A 17,735-nucleotide genomic window follows, 5' to 3' on the forward strand; every position below is an offset into this window, starting at 1 on the left:
ATTTTCAGGGAATTTGGAGATGTGCAGAATAGTGGACTAGGATTTTCTCCGTTTCCACTCCAGAATTCCAGCTGCCTGAATTCTCCCTCTTCAAATAAACCTTGCAAAATAAGAGAGAAAAGGCATAAATATGGTACCACAAGTAATATAACAGCCCAAAAAGAAATACATATCAACATGAAAGCATGATGCAAAATGGACGTATCAACTCCCCCAAGCTTAGACCTCGCTTGTCCTCAAGCGAAAACCAAGTTCCATAAACATGTCCACATGTTGAGGGACGAAGGTGTCGATAAAACATAATACGGACATGAGGGCATCATGATCGCACATAGAACATCAATATATCATAAATATTCTTATGGGAAAGTAACAATTCCTTCACAAAGCAAAGCATGAAGCAAAAACCTTACCGATAAGTAACCAACAATAGTCCATAGTCATTGAAGCAATTGCAATTTATCACAACATCAGAAAGAGTCAAATAAGAGCTTGTAAGGCAAACCCACATACTCAATCATCTCTTTTGTTTTCCACAATTTTACAACTCACGTGGTACTCATGATGTCAAAGTTTCAGCTGGACACAGAGGAAGATAGGGGCTTATTGTTTTGCCTCCCAACGATTTACCTCAAGGGTAAAGTCAACAACAATAAAGCATGAGTACTCAACTCCAAGTTGATATATGAATATAGATCTTTCCCAAGCATGTGACGGTAGCCAAGACAAAGGCAAAAAGGGAATTGGTGATGATCACCATGACTCTTACAAGGGTAAAAAGTAAAGGTACAAGATAGGCCCTTCGTAGAGGGAAGCAGAGGTTGTCATGCGCTTTGAGGTTTGAGTGCATGTCCTCTTAGTGCGGAGGAACATCACTTTATATTGCCTCCTGTGACAAAGAACTTTATTATGCAGTCTGTCGCTTTTATGTCTTCCTCATCACAGGTTCATACAAAGCTTATTTTCCACACACTAATTGATCATACATATTAGAGAGCAATTTTATTGCTTGCACCGATGACAACTTACTTGAAGGATCTTATTCAATCCATAGGTAGGTATGGTGGACTCTCATGGCAAAACTGGTTGGAGGTTTAAGGATGCACAAGTAGTATCTCTACTTGGTGCGGGAGTTTTGGCTAATATGAGGTGGAAGCAATCGTCACATGCTAAGGGATCTCTAATCATATAACATTGTTTGGAACCAAGCAAACACAATTCATTATGTTGTCTTCCTTGTCCAACATCTACTCCTAGGCATGTAATAGTTTGGTGAGTGCTCACAATTGTAAAAAATGTCTAAGATGATATATTTATATGTGAACCTCTCTTTCCTTATTACTTCTTATTAATTGCAAGAATGACTGAGGTCTATGTTGATTTATTCTCAACAAGTTTCAATCATCATACGTGTCATAAGTGAAGTTATCACTTTCCATAAGATCGTCTCATGATCTTTCATGCTATCGTTCTTTTCATAATTTTGATCATGGCACAAAGCAAAGCCCTTTGACTAAGAAACTCTTTACTATATAGCTCGTAAGCTTGAATACAATGGGGGAGAGATAAAAGCAAAAGACTCAAACTAAAAACTAAAGACTTATTCCTCTAAAAGAAGAAATAAAAACTGAAAAGGAAAGAACTAAAACAAAGGTAAACGCAAAAGATATAAAGGTGATACGATACCAGGGCAAATCCCCCAACCTTGGCATAAGCCAAGGGGATTTCCCATACCAATGCTTAGTTGTCTTCCTTTGGTGGTGATGGTGGTGTTGTTGTCGCCTTTGATTCCAAGAGAGCTATCAATCTTTGATTTATACCTTTGAGATCTGTGACATGGTTTTCCAGCAAAACAACTTCACGAGAAAGAGAAATATTGCGAGCACGAGTTATTTCGCAAAACCTCAAGAGTTCAATCAAGGATGGAGACATCACATGGAGGAAGGGTTGGAGAAAATCTACTCCTTCAACGTCTTCAATGTTGAACATAGGTTGAACTTCCTCCCCAGCTTGGGTTTTCTCCTTAGATTGGTCCCTGGCTTCCGTGACTTCTACTCTTTTCAGATCAGCATCTACTTCCTCATGAACTTGGTGAAGATCATTCTCCCCAACAGATTCCTGAGACATCTTTGCTCTAAATCTGCGGCAGACAACAAGCTCGAAACGAAAACAGAGGAAAACTACGCGATACGGAGATCAAAACCTTCGGGCGACTATATATTGATTTTTTCTGGGCCAGAAGGAGTCTTCCACAAGAAAACGGAGTCCGGGAGGCACACGAGGTGCCCACAAGCTTGCCCACCGCCACAAGGGGTGGTGGTGGCGGAGTGGGCCCTTGTGGCTGCCTCGTTCGCTCTCCGGACTACTTTTTATTTTTCTAATTTTCCAAAAATTCCAAAACTGAGAAAATTTCCTGTTGGAAAAGTATCGGAGTCCAATTTCTTGCTGAAACAGATACATCTTCATTTTCAAGGTCTGAAACAGGCTGATAAACATCCCTTATGTAGTCCTCTGGAGTTATGACATTGATGATATTGGTCTCAACATTTATGGGAGTATCGGAGATGTAATGCTTGATTCTTTGCCCATTTACCACTCTAGGAAAATTTCCTTCCGTGTTATTGATTTTGATGGCACCGGAACGATATACTTTCTCGACAACATAGGGACCTTGCCATTTAGAGAGAAGCTTGCCTGCAAAGAATCTCAAACGAGAATTGTATATCAAGACATAATCACTTACATTGAACTCTCGTTTCTGTATTCGTTTGTCGTGCGATCTCTTAACCTTTTCCTTGAACAACCTGGAATTTTCATATGCCTAGGCTCTCCATTCATCCAACGAGCTGATATCAAACAACCGCTTCTCATCGGCAAGTTTGAAATCAAAGTTGAGCTCTTTGATTGCCCAATAAGTTTGTGTTCCAGCTCAAGAGGTAAATGACAGGCCTTACTGTAAACCATTTTATACGGTGACATGCCCACGGATTCTTATAAGCAGTCCTATAAGCCCGTAGTGCATCGTCAAGTTTGCTAGACCAGTTCTTTCGAGATCTATTGACGGTCTTTTGTAGGATCAACTTGATCTCCCTATTACTCAACTCCACTTGACCACTAGACTGAGGATGATAAGGAGATGCAACTCTATGGTTGACATCATACTTAGCTAGCATCTTGCGGAAAACACCATGAATGAAGTGTGAACCGCCATCAGTCATCAAGTATCTAGGGACTCAAAATCTTGGGAATATGACTTATTTAAGCATCTTAATAGAGGTGTGGTGATCAACATTTTTAGTGGGGATAGCTTCTACCCACTTAGTAACGTAATCCACAACAACTAAGATGTGAGTGTACCCATTGGAACTCGGGAAGGGTCCCATATAATCAAAGCCCCAGACATAAAATGGTTCAATGACAAGTGAATAGTTCATAGGCATTTCCTGATGCTTACTGATGTTCCCTATCCTTTGGCATTCGTCACAAGACAAGACAAACTTATGGGCATCCTTGAAGAGAGTGGGCCAATAGAAACGTGATTGCAATACCTTATGGGCAGTTCTATCTCCAGCATGGTGTCCTCTATAGGCTTCAGAATCACACTTCTGCAGGATCTGTGCCTGTTCATGTTCGGGCACACAACGTCTAATAACACCATCTACTCCTTCCTTATAAAGGTGAGGATCATCCCAAAAGTAGTGTCTCAAATCAAAGAAGAATTTCTTCTTTCGTTGATAGGTGAAACTGGGTGGTATGTATTTGGCTACGATGTAGTTTGCATAATCGGCATACCACGGTGCACTATGTGAAGTGCGGATGACAATTAATTGCTCATCAGGAAAGCTGTCATCAATAGGTAGTGGGTCATCAAGGACATTCTCTAGCCTAGACAAGTTATCTTCTACAGGGTTATCAGCACCCTTTCGGTCAACGACGTGCAAATGAAATTCCTGTAGCAGGAGAACCCATCTGATCAGCCTAGGCTTAGCGTCCTTCTTCTCCATGAGGTACTTAATAGAAGCATGGTCAGAGTGAATAGTGACTTTAGAGTCAACTATGTAAGATCTAAACTTTTCACATGCAAACACGACTGCTAAAAATTCCTTCTCTGTGGTGGCATAGTTTCTTTGGGCATTGTCTAGAGTTTTACTAGCGTAGTGAATGACATTCAACTTCTTGTCAACTCTTTGTCCTAGAACAGCACCAACAACATAATCACTAGCGTCACACATGATTTCAAAGGGCAAGTTCCAGTCAGGTGGTTGAACAATAGGTGCGGTTATCAAAGCCTTCTTAAGTATTTCAAAGGCTTCCCCACAATCCTCATCAAAAATAAAAGGAACCTCCTTCTGCAAGAGGTTAGTAAGAGGCCTAGAAATCTTAGAGAAGTCTATAATGAACCTTCTATAGAAACCAGCATGACCTAGGAAACTTCGTATACCTCTGATATCTATGGGGCAAGGCATTTTGTCAATTGCATCAACCTTAGCCTTATCAACTTCAATGCCTCTTTCAGAGATTTTTTGTCCTAAGACGATACCTTCATTAACCATAAAGTGGCACTTCTCCCAATTCAAGACGAGGTTGGTTTCTTCACATCTCTGTAAGACTCGATCAAGGTTGCTGAGGCAATCATCAAAGGAAGACCCGTAAACGGAGAAGTCATCCATGAAAACCTCGACAATCTTTTCACAAAAGTCAGATAATATAGCGATCATACATCTTTGGAAGGTGGCACGTGCATTACATAAGCCAAAATGCATACGTCTATAGGCAAAGGTACCGAAAGGGCACGTGAAAGTGGTTTTCTCTTGATCAGATTGTGCAACAGGTATTTGCGAGAAACCTGAATAATCGTCTAGAAAGCAGAAGTGTGTGTGTTTTGATAGCCTTTCTAGCATTTGGTCGATGAACGACAAAGGATAATGATCTTTCCTGGTTGCCTTGTTCAGTTTCCGGAAGTCTATCACCATTCTATAGCCGGTAATAATCCTTTGTGGGATTAGTTCATCTTATCATTAGGAACGACGATGATACCTCCCTTCTTAGGTACGCAATATACTGGACTTACCCAATCACTATGAGCAACAGGATAAATGATTCCTGCTTCCAGAAGCTTTAATATTTCTTTTCTAACGACCTCTTTCATCTTAGGATTTAATCTCCTTTGATGATCAGCAACTGGTTTAAAGTCAGGATCGGTTTTAATCTTGTGCTGACATAGAGTAGGACTAATACCCTTAAGATCATCAAGAGTATATCCAATAGCAGCGCGGTGCTTCCTCAGAGTTTTTAGTAACTTCTTCTCTTCGCACTCTGAGAGGAGAGCACTAATAATGACAGGATATATCTCCTTCTCATCAAGATAGGCATACTTAATAGTATCAGGCAACTGTTTAAGCTCGAACACAGGATCACCCTTTGGTGGGGGAGGATCCCCAAGAAGTTCAACATGCAGATTATTCTTGAGAATAGGATATTGTTCTAAGATAATTCTATCTATCTCATCTCTCTCCTCCATATGCATATCATTTTCATGCTCAAGCAGATATTGCTCTAAAGGATCCGTAGGAGGTACGGCAATAGAGGCAAGAGCAATGATTTCATCTCTACCAGACGACTCTCTTTCATGGGTTTGTCTTCCAAACTTGGAGAAGTTAAATTCATGAGACACTCCCTCGAAACTTACTGTGCAGTCTGCTTAATGCAATCAATGTGAGCATTGACAGTGTTGAGAAAGGGTCTACCAAATATGATGGGACAAAAGCTATCTTGTGCAGTACCAAGGACGAGGAAATCAGTAGGATATTTCGTCTTACCACACAGGACTTCTACGTCTCTCACAATTCCAAGAGGGTAGATAGTGTCTCTATTGGCTAGCGTAATAGTGACATCAATGGGTTCTAACTCAGCAGGTGCAATCTCATCTTTGATTTAATCATATAGAGAACGGGGTATTGCACTAACACTAGCTCCCATATCACATAAACCATGGTAACAGTGATCTCCTATCTTAACAGAAACAACGGGCAGGCCAACTACAGGTCCGTGTTTGTCTTTCGCGTGAGGTTTAGCAATTCTAGCGGAGTCCTCACAGAATTTGATAACATGCACGTCTATGTCTTCGGCTAAGAGGTATTTGATAATAGCAACACTAGGTTCAACTCTAATCTCCTCAGGGGGTGCTAGTGGTCTAATGTAACCCCTACGTATCACAGTTGGAGCTGTAGAATAATCCTTCATCCTAGGAGGGTATGGTGGTTTCTCAGTGTAAGCACAAGGAACAACAGGATCACTAAAAGCTATGATTTTCTCCTCAACTAGATTGGTTTTGGCTATGTTGCTTTCTACAGGAGGATGATATTTAAACCACTTCTCTTTGGGAAGATCAACATGAGCAACAAAAGATTCACATAGAGAAGCTACTATCTCAGAGTCAAGTCCATACTTAGTGCTAAAATCTCTAGAAGTGTTTGTCTCAACAAAAGATTTAACACAATCAAACTGGAAATTCATACCTGACTCCTTACCTTCCTCCAGCTCCCAATCTTCAGAGTTGCGTTTAATTCTCTCCAATAAATTCCACTTGTGATCAATATCCCTCTTCATAAAAGAACCGGCACAAGAAGTGTCGAGCATGGTACGATCTTCATGAGAAAGCCGAGCATAAAAGTTTTGAGTGATGATTTCTCTCGAGAGCTCATGATTGGGGCATGAATATAGCATTGATTTAAGCCTCCCCAAGCTTGAGCTATGCTTTCCCTGTCACGAGGCCAAAAGTTATAAATAAAGTTCCGATCACGATGTACTAAATGCATAGGATAGAACTTTTGATGAAATTCCAATTTCAACCGATTGTAGCCCCATGATCCAGTATCATCACATAGCCTATACCATGTCAACGCCTTATCCTTCAAAGATAAATGAAAGAATTTCTTATTTACCTCATCCTCGAGCAAACCTGCAAGCTTAAATAAACCACAAACTTCATCTACATAGATTAGATGCAAGTCTGGATGCGAAGATCCATCTCCTGTGAAAGGATTAGCTAGTAGTTTCTCAAGCATACCCGAAGGAATTTCATAAAACATATTTTCAGTAGGTACCTCAGGTTGAGGAGCAACTCCTCGTGCTTCCGTTCATGGTGAAGATACCCCGAACAAACTCCTCAAAGGAAGAGTTTCCATAGTGACAAGTGACAATAAATTTCAGCACAATATATAAATGTTTCCTTACCAATTTCCACTTACCAAAGGCGCTTCACTCCCCGGCAACGGCGCCAGAAAAGAGTCTTGATGACCCACAAGTATAGGGGATCAATCATAGTCCTTTCGATAAGTAAGAATGTCGAACCCAACGAGGAGTAGAAGGCTCTGATAAACGGATTTCAGCAAGGTAATAACTGCAAGCACTGAAAGTAGCAGTAGTAGGTGATTGTGTAGCGAGGTGAAACATAGCAAGCAAAGAGTAACAAGTAATAGCAACGGTGCATCAAATGGCCCAATCCCTTTTGTAGCAAGGGAAAAGCCTGAACAAAGTCTTATAGGAGGAAAAACGCTCCCGAGGGCACACGGGAATTTCTGTCATGCTAGTCTCATCATGTTCATATGATTCGCGTTCGTTACTTTGATAGTTTGATATGTGGGTGGACCGGCTCTTGAGTACTGCCCTTACTTGGACAAGCATCCCACTTATGATTAACCTCTCTCGCAAGCATCCGCAACTACAAAAGAAGAATTAAGACAAAGTCTAACCATAGCATTAAACTAGTGGATCCAAATCAGCCCCTCACGAAGCAACACATAGACTGGGGTTTAAGCTTCTGTCACTCCAGCAACCCATCACCTACTTACTTCTTCCCAATGCCTTCCTCTAGGCCCAAATATGGTGAAGTTTTATGTAGTCGACGTTCACATAACACCACTAGAGGAAAAACAACATACAACATATCAAAATACCGAACGAATATCAAATTCACATGACTATTATTAACATGACTTATCCCATGTCCTCAGGAACAAAAGTAACTACTCACAAGACATAATCATAATCATGACCAGAGGTGTAATGAATAGCATCAAGGATCTGAACATAAACTCTTCCACCAAGTAATCCAACAAGCATCAACTACAAGGAATAATCAACACTACTAGCAACCTTACAAGTACCAATCGGAGTCACGAGACGAAGATTGATTACAAGAGATGAACTAGGGATTGGAGAGGAGATGGTGCTGATGAATATGTTGATGAAGATGCCTCCCCTCCGACGAGAGGAGTGTTGGTGATGACGATGGCGACGATTTCCCCTTGCGGGAGGAAAGTTTCCCCGGCAGGATCGTCCTACCGGAGCTCTAGATTGGATCTGCTCAAGTTCCGCCTCGTGGCGGCAGCGAAACCACGAAAAAGCTCCCCCTTGATTTTTTCCAGACCAGGACGCTTCATATAGCAAAAGAGGGGGGCTAGTGGCCCTTCAGGCATCCCACAAGCTTGCCCACCGCCACGGGGGGGGGGGGGGGGGGTTGGTGGCGGAGTGGGGGCGTGTGGGGCCCTGGTGGCCCCCCTCTGGTAGTTCTTTTGCCCAGTATTTTTAATATATTCTATAAAGAATCCACGTAAATTTTCAGGGCATTTGGAGATGTGCAGAATAGTGGACTAGGATTTGCTCCTTTTCGAGTCTAGAATTCTAGCTGCCTGAATTCTCCCTCTTCAAATAAACCTTGCAAAATAAGAGAGAAAAATGCATAAATATGGTACCACAAGTAATATAACAGCCCAAAAAGCAATAAATATCAACATGAAAGCATGATGCAAAATGGACGTATCAGGAAGTTCCACGTCGACGACAGCAAGTCTCCGGCGGACAGCAACTCCGGTGAGATGCGGGGATCAACGACAAAGAGCTCTTGTGATCAAATTGAGCGATGGGTAAGAAGGGGAGGAGCTCGTGGACGCGAATGTGAGTCTCTGGAGGTCCTACCGATCCTTACACGGCTCGGAAATGGTCGGATTCCGAAGCGGATTGGGGCGGCCGGAGCTGGGAATGAAGGTCCCTCGAGGGCCTCCTCCTGGATCGGATGGTGCCGAGGAGTGAAGGTGGAGTGTGGAGAGGTGCGAGATGGGTTCCGAAGCTCGGGGGAGGGACTCTACTTATAGGCGCCACGGGGGGAGCTTCGGCATTAATTCCGGCGAGCAATTTCGGTAAAGCAGAGGCTCGGGTAGGCGATTAGGTGGCGTGGTTCGAACGAGGGTATCATTTTTGACCAAAGGGGAGCTGGTCATCGAATGAGACAACACGGCGACAACAGGACCATTGCTGAGCTCTGCGGCGGCAGAAACTGCACTCTGAGCAGCTAGGTGCATGGCGATGGCTTTCACGGCGTGCACTGGTGATGGGGACATGCGGAGGCTGCATAGGCGATGGATGGTGCCGAGCGGCACGGGGTTGCAGCAGGGAGATGCTGCAGCTGTTGCAGAGCCGCTGCCGAAGGTTGGCCGGCTCTGTCAACTAGCCACCGACGAGGAGAAGAGTCCAGGGCGATGCACGACGCGGGGATAAGCTCTACGCACAGGATCGACGGCTAAGGCGACGACACTCACGAGTTTGACGAGGGGGAGAGGACTGCGGCTTTGACTGAAGTTGGTCTGAATTAAATGCAGACAAGCATAGTTCGGAGTGCAGGTGAGGTGCTCGACGATATGAAAAAGATAGCTGCTGGATGAATTTGGAGCTGAAATTTTTTGGGGAGCACTCTCATTTGAAGGCAAAGCATTGGACAATTTTTCAGAATTTTTGGAGAAGTTTGGGACAGGTTTGTAGAGAAAATAATTTTCTAGGGTCAAACGTCAGACAAATAGAATTTGAAAATTTTAAATTTGGCAGCTCAAGGTTTCTGGTGGAAATGATAGAAGACACTAAGGGCTTCAAACTGCAAGGGTTTGGGGTCAAGACTTCAAAGGAATAGAGGAGTTCCTTTGTAAAATGGTAGGGATTCAAACTAATTACAGAAAATCCCTTTTATTCAAATAAAATAATTAAGGGTGATCCATCCCTTCTAATTTTTTTGGAAAGCATTCAAAGTAAAACCCTAGGGCTAGGGATGGTAAAAAAGATTTAAAACAGAAAGGTGATGAGCAAATGTTTTTGAAAGAAAGAATAGAAGGTTTATGGAAAAATTTCCAAAGGTGCAAAAGAAAGAATATTTTTCAAACCAATTCATTTTGAGAAAGGGCCAAAAGAATATCTCTAAAACTTATTTAGTAGAAAAATAAGCTCCAAAGGTTTTCTCAAGAAGGTTAGCAAGAGAGCTTCAAAGTTTTTTTGTCAAGCTAAAATTTAAAAATCCTAGGAAATCAAGGAAATCAAAATTTTGAAAATCTTGGGTGTTACAACGCCTACCCCCTTAAGAAAAATCTCGTCCCCTAGATTTCAGCCATTCTTCAAGAAGTTGAGGTTGCTCTTTCTGCAGGTAATCCTCTCTTTCCCACGTGGCCTCATCCTCTGAGTGGTTTCTCCATTGTACTTTGAATAGCTTGGTGACTTTTTGTCGTGTCCTTCTTTCTGATTCCTCTAATATTTTCACGGGGTGTTCCTGATAGGATAGGTCTAGTTGCACTTCTATGTTGTCATGAGCTACCTGTTTCTCGGGGTGTCTCACACACTTTCTTAGCTGAGAAATGTGGAACACATCGTGTATGTTTGACAATTCTGCTGGTAGGTATAGCTGGTAGGCAACTTGTCCTCTACGAGCAATTATGCAAAATGGTCCGATGAAACAAGGTGCAAGCTTGCCCTTGACTTTGAATCTTTGTATCCCTCTCATGGGTGATACCTTAAGATACACATAATCATTAGGATTGAAACCGACATCACGGTGTTTTTGATCGTAGTAGCTCTTCTAACGGCTTTGGGCTGTTTTGAGTTTCACTCTTATTACCTTCACCTTGTCCTCTGCCTCTTGGAGTAGTTGCAGGCTGAAGATGTGGCTATCTCCGGTTTCTGACCAATTTAGAGGAGTGCGACATTGTCTTCCATATAAGGCTTCGAAAGGCAACATCTCCAAGCTTGCTTGATAATTGTTGTTGTATGAGAACTCGGCGTAGGGCAAACTGTGTTCCCGAATCTTCCCATATGTGAGCACACAAGCCCTGAGCGTATCTTCGAGGATCGGATTTACATGCGCGGTTTGTCCTCCAGTCTGAGGGTGATAAGCTGTGCTGAATACTAGCCGTGTTCCTAAAGCTTGTTGTAGATATTCCCAAAATCTTGAGGTAAACTGGGTGCCTCTATCGGATACAATAGTCTTGGTTATCCCATGTAAGCACACAATATGGGCGAGGTATAGTCTTGCTAGCTTCTGAATGGATACGTAGTCTTGACTGGAATGAAGTGAGCCAATCCATGATCACCCATATAGCATTGTGTCCATGTCGTGACCGGGGTAGTCCAACAATAAAATCCATTCCTACCTCATCCCACTTCCATTCGGGAACCTTCATAGGTTGTAACAGCCCTGCTGGCTTGTGATGTTCTGCCTTAATTCAGTGACATGAATCACAACGGACAATGAAAGAGGCAATATCTCTCTTCATTCCGTGCCACCAATATTTTGTCTGGAGGTCCTTGAACATTTTTGTGCCTCCTGGGTGGATAGAATAGGGCACGTTGTGAGCTTCTTCCAAAATTTGAGTTTAGAGGTCTTCTTGGTCCGGTACACACAGTCAGTCTCTGTACCATAGGATCCCTTGCTCGTCAATAATAAACTCGGGGGCCTTCCCAAAACTCATGTTTTACTTTATGCCTTCTATGCTGGGGTGTCCTTTATGAGCTTCCTTGATATTCCCGTACAGAGTGGGTTGTACTTCAAGTTGTGCCACTGTACCTTCTAGAACGAGGAGCAGGTTTAGCAGATCGAACTCTTTTGCAAGCTTAGGTCTCATCTTTGGTACGGGGTTCTTGCCTGAGGTGGGGTTCCGGCTAAGAGCAACTGCTACTATGTTAGCCTTACCAGGATGGTAATGAATGCCACTTCATAATCTTTAATTAACTCCAACCAACGTCGTTGTCGTAGGTTGAGATCTGGCTGTGTGAAAATATACTTACGACTCTTATGATCCGTGTATATTTTGTAGCGATTTCCAAGCAGAAAGTGTCTCCATTCCTTGAGAGCGTGAATCACGGTGGCCAACTCCAAATCATGAGTGGGGTAGTTCTCTTCGTGTAGCCAGAGTTGTCGTGAGGCATAAGACACGACCTTCCCTTCTTGCATGAGTACGCATCTGAGGCCTTTCCTTGAGGCATCACAGTATATTTCAAAATCCTTGTTTAAGTCTGGCATAGTCAATACTGGAGCTGTAGTCAATCTCTTCTTCAATTCCTGGAAACTTCTTTGACAAGCTTCGGTCCATTCAAACTTATTTTCCTTCTTGAGCAACTGGGTCATGGGTCGGGCAATAGTGGAATTTTTTTCAATGAACCTCCGGTAATATCCTGCTAATCCGAGGAAACTCCGGATGTCTTTCACATTGGCTGGTTGCAGTCATTCACTTACGGCCTTGACCTTCTCTCGGTCTACGGTTATGCCATCTAGTGTCATCACATGTCCCAAAAATCCAACCTGTTTAAGCCAAAACTCACATTTGCTGAATTTTGCATATAGCTGATGTTTACGGAGTTCTCCCGACACAATTCTTAGGTGTTCCGCATGCTCTTTTGGAGTAGACAAGTATGTCGTCGATGAAAACTATGACAAACTTATCCGTATACTTCATGAATACCTTATTCATCAAATGTACGAAGTAAGATGGTCCGTTGGTTAGTCCGAAAGGCATTATTGTAAAGTCGTACAATCCGTATCTTGAGGTAAAGGTTGTCTTTGGAATGTCTTCTTGACGAATTTTGAGCTGACGATACCCTGACCTCAAATCGACCTTTGAAAATACCCTTGCTTGAGCTAATTGATCAAACAAATCATTTATTCGGGGCAGTGGATATTTGTTCTTGATAGTGGCCATGTTGAGTGCTCGATAAGTGATGCATAGTCTCAGTGTCCCATCTTTCTTCTTGGCAAACAGTACTGGTGATCCCCAAGGTGAAGAGCTTGGTCTAATGTACCCTTTGTCCAATAGTTCTTTTATTTGCTTCTTGAGTTCGACTAACTCACTTGGTGCCATGCGGTACGGCTTCTTATATATTGGGGTTGTACCAGGTGCAAGCTCAATAACAAATTCTATTTCTCAGTCTAGCGGCATACCTGGTAGCTCATGAGGAAATACATCCGGAAATTCACATACCACTGGATCGTCTTTCAACTTACTGGGTTCTATCTAATTTAATCCTGCTTTGCTTGATTTTTCCCTCTGCAGGGCTGCAACTGTTCCTCTCTTACCTTGATGGTGAGTGAGGGTGACCGTTCTATTGAAGCAGTCAATAAATCCCTTGTTGGTGTTTAGCCAGTCCATTCCCAAAATAATATCCACTCTGTTGCTTTCAATAACAATAAGATTTTCCCAAAACACAAAATCCTTGATTTCAATAGTAACATCCTTGCAATATTCTTGAGTAGTTTGTTGTACCCCGGGGACTTGATGGTCATTGAATTTTCCAAGGGGAGGGTTGAAAAGTTGTGTTTCGAAACAAATCTTTTCGAAATGAACGAGTGGGAAGCTCCAGAATCAAACAAAACCATGGTAGGAATTTTGTTGACAGGAAACTTACCGAGTACAATTTCAGGTGTGTTCATAGCATCTTCCTTGGCGACAAGATTCACGTGACCCATCATGTGATTGTTATTGGGGTTGAAGTTGTTGCGCTTTGGTGCTGAATCAAAGTTGGAAGTGTTGGTCTTGCTTGCACCATTTCCGACCTTTGGGCATTGCCGGGCGTAGTGTCCTGCTTCTCCCCATGGAAAACATGTGATACTAGTACGAGGAGTAAAATCTTTGTTCCTTACGTAAGAGTTGTTGTTGAATTTAGTTGTTGGTGCTGGGGTGCATGGAGCTTGACACTTTGAGTCCTCTGTCTTGTTTCTGATGTTGCGTACTGGGGCAGAATTATTGCGACGACGTGTGCGAATGTCATCCAGGCTGCGACGTTCAACTTCTAGCATATTGGCTTTGTCTACCAGTGTATTAAAATATGGGAACGTGTGAATGACCACTTGGCATTTTAATGCTGGAGCAAGTCCATCCAGGAATTTCTCCATCCTTCTTTCCTCGGTCTTATAGTCCTCACTTGCATAATAGGATAGTTGATTATACTGATCTAGGTCTTCCATCACGCTGCAACTTGTTTGCTTCAGGTCTTCGAATTCTCTCTTCTTTATTTTCATGACACTTTTGGGTATGTGCGCTCCACGAAAACTTTCCTTGAATTCGGCCCATGTGATACTGTGCTCGTCTGGATGCACGCGGATGATATTTTCGCACCATGTGGCTGCAGCTCCAGTTAAATAGTGGGGTGCATAAAGTACTTTCTCATGATCCGAACAGTGTGCAATTGTCATATTTCTTTCAATGTCACGCAACCAATCGTCTGCTTCCATTGGTTTGTCGGTGTGCGAAAATGTTGGATGACGTGTCTTTTGTAGTTCAGCCAGTCGGGAGTGTTGTGGGTGCGGACCACGCTGATTTCCCATATTCATCAGTTGATTCATCATTTCGTGATGTTGTTGTTGGCTCTGCTCGTATAAACGACAGACTTCTGAAAGTGCTGGCCTGCTTTCATGTTGGCTGGACTGACCTTGAGTGAAGTTGTTTCCTGTCTCAGTGGATTGATTTTCTCCATTGTCCCTTGGCATGGAGCGTGTCCAGGGACGGCTCATTTTCTCAAAGCTGGGTTAATGTTGCAAGAACCAATAACAAAAATGAAGCTCAAATAAAAGATTTAGAAATATTTTCCAAGGAAACACTGCAAAGATTTTATCCATAAAATAACCGTCATGTTCGAAGAGGGAGTGTGGTACATCTTACATCGCACATAATTATACATACCACTCAGGTCGTACTCTGGTATGCCTGACTTGTTATTTAAGCTAGTGCACTTCTCCTGCCCTTCATGATGCAACACGACTACTTTTCTTCGGCTAGGAGCACATCATCATACATATCATACAAGCGTACTAGCGATCTGCTGCACCATCTCTAGGTGGAGTCGGAAGGAAGATGGATTGGCTGACCCAGGGAAAGTCCCAGATGAGGAGCTGGGGAGTTCACTTCCTCCTCTACTAGCTCTAAACGGACTGCGCGAGACGGTGAAGCATGCACATGACTAGCATGCATAGCAGCTCTAATGGGGGCAAGATCAATGACTTCGTTGAACTCCTCAATGATAGGCAGCTGACGGCGTAGCTGAGCTGGCGGAGTGCATGAGGCAGAAGAATACGAGCATGACCGAGGCGGTGCGGGACGAAGGAGCTCAGTCCTGTGGTGAGGACGAGTAAAGTGCTCCATGCAAGCAGCCACCAAGTCATCCACTAAGCCATTAAAGGCTGACTCCAGGGCTCTAACATACCGCACGAGCATCCCAAGAGCATCATCTTCCTTTCCTTTGGGGAATGCAAAGGCATAGTGACTGGTGTACGACACGTGGCAAGGCATGTAATAATAAGGACGAGTCTTCATTGCTGGAAGAGTGTCCCGGAGACGAGCAATCGCCTCCCTGGTTGCCATCTGAATAGCTTGCCTCTCTGTAGGCTTGGCTCTCCCAAAAAAGTGAAGACGATGGATCTGTCATCGACCACCAATAAAATGCACCGACGCCTGATGCATAGTCAGGGAGTCGCTGATCTTGTGACGGTAAAATGTGTACTCGGTACGAGTCGTTGGTCCAATCACGATCTTAACGATGACGAAAAGAAGTCACGAAAATCCCGTCGGCTTGTTGGCGAACACGTGCGGCGGGAAACCACTCCCAGCCATCTACACAAAAAACAAAATTTTCATATAGTCATAACATAAATATATGTTGACTAAAATAAAATTGCTAAAACAAGCAGGAATTAAACACGACTAATCGAGTTAGCGATTGTGTCTAGGGGTTTCCTACAGTTAGCCTCGCTCTGGTACCAAGGTTGTCACGACTGGTTTCCAAATAAAAGAATTAATTAGAAATCAGCCATGTACTTCCTCCATGAAGAAAAATGTTTCTCACCGACAGACTCATCTTGATACAGAAAACCACTAGTACTGAATATTATACAAGCAGAGCAAGGGTTGCTCTACAATTATTACAACATATCCAAGTCTTAGGAAAAATGGAATGTTACAGTGGTCTTAGGGTGACTCTACTGCTCATGAAAATAAAAGGGGAACGTCACATCAGAGTAATGTGACATGACAAGTACTACTACACGTTAAGAATCAAAGTGAAGCTCAAAGATTTATTCGAGGTGGCGAAAGCGATGGAATAAAACAATAGCAGACTCCAGGATTGGAAGACTGACTAGGACTCCTCTAGACATCGGACTCACTATCGAACTCTTCATCCATGAGATCTCCTTCATCCATATCTGGCCACAACAAGAAGGAGTGAGTACTTCGAAAAGTACTCGCAAATAGTTTGCACAAAAGATGAGATGCATGAAGTTGATTTTAATATGCATGGTTATATTCAGGTTATATCCAAAATATAAGTGCTGAAAGTAAATTAAGTTAGTGGATAAATCAAGCGGTACTCCTCCCGAGATATCCTTAACGAAAAAGTAAAATACACCGATCGGGTGTCTCGAGCGACGCCTCGAAAGTTAACAGGGGTTAGTAAAACCACCATCGGGCGTTTGAGCGACACCACATACAGGACATAACATAAATGAAATAAATAACAAGTCACAAACGGACGTCTTTACAACACCACAGTAAGGGAAAAAATAAATAACAAGCCACAGTCAGGCGTGTCAGCGACACCACACAAAGGGCATAATAAATAAATAATAGGCCGCAGTCGGGCGTCTCAGCGACACCACAGAAACGGCATAATAAATAAATAACAAGCCGTAGTCGGGCGTCTCAGCGAAACCACAGAAAGGGCATAATAAATAAATAACAAGAAGTATCCGGGTGGTACAACCAACCTTCAGGATAATTTTTGAACCAATAAAAATATTGGATCATGTTCCACAGTTTAATATGATACTCCACAACTATTATTATCATCATTAGTTATACTTCAAAGACAGACTCTAGAACCGACACTTGACTCGTCAAACAACGTCGTTGACCGGGGACATGGTTACTCGAATAGTTTTGACTCTGCAGAGCGTGTACTCTTTACCCATAGCTCACGGTTTTCGATAGTCATCATGACTAATCCCGCGTACGGCAATTTAGAAGTGGACACCTAGAACCTACACACACCCGTTTTTCCTCCACGAAGCCCGACTTCACCCGGACTACGCTGCCTAGGCAAAACCATAAGACGGGGAGGCTCCGAGCTCGACTAGCATGGGATCAAATATAATTTATACCGTGCGCTCACGGGGAGTGCCCTCCCTTCCGGTCCCAGACCGGAAAAACCTACCTTCATACCGGCCCCTCTAATGGTGTGTGACTGATAATTGGTCTACAACTTACTATATCGAATCCATTATCCAGGAAACTGTGGTAGCATGATATAGAAGTATGACACGGACAAGACTTGGTCTAGGTTGATACTTGAGTTTAACCAAGTTTTTACCGGCAACATCGTGCAAATTTCATGACCAGGCCATAACCTATCACGTTCCGCGTGACTAGGCTATT

The sequence above is a fragment of the Hordeum vulgare genome, chromosome 1H (assembly GCF_904849725.1).
Source record: "Hordeum vulgare subsp. vulgare chromosome 1H, MorexV3_pseudomolecules_assembly, whole genome shotgun sequence".
NCBI lineage: Eukaryota > Viridiplantae > Streptophyta > Magnoliopsida > Poales > Poaceae > Hordeum > Hordeum vulgare.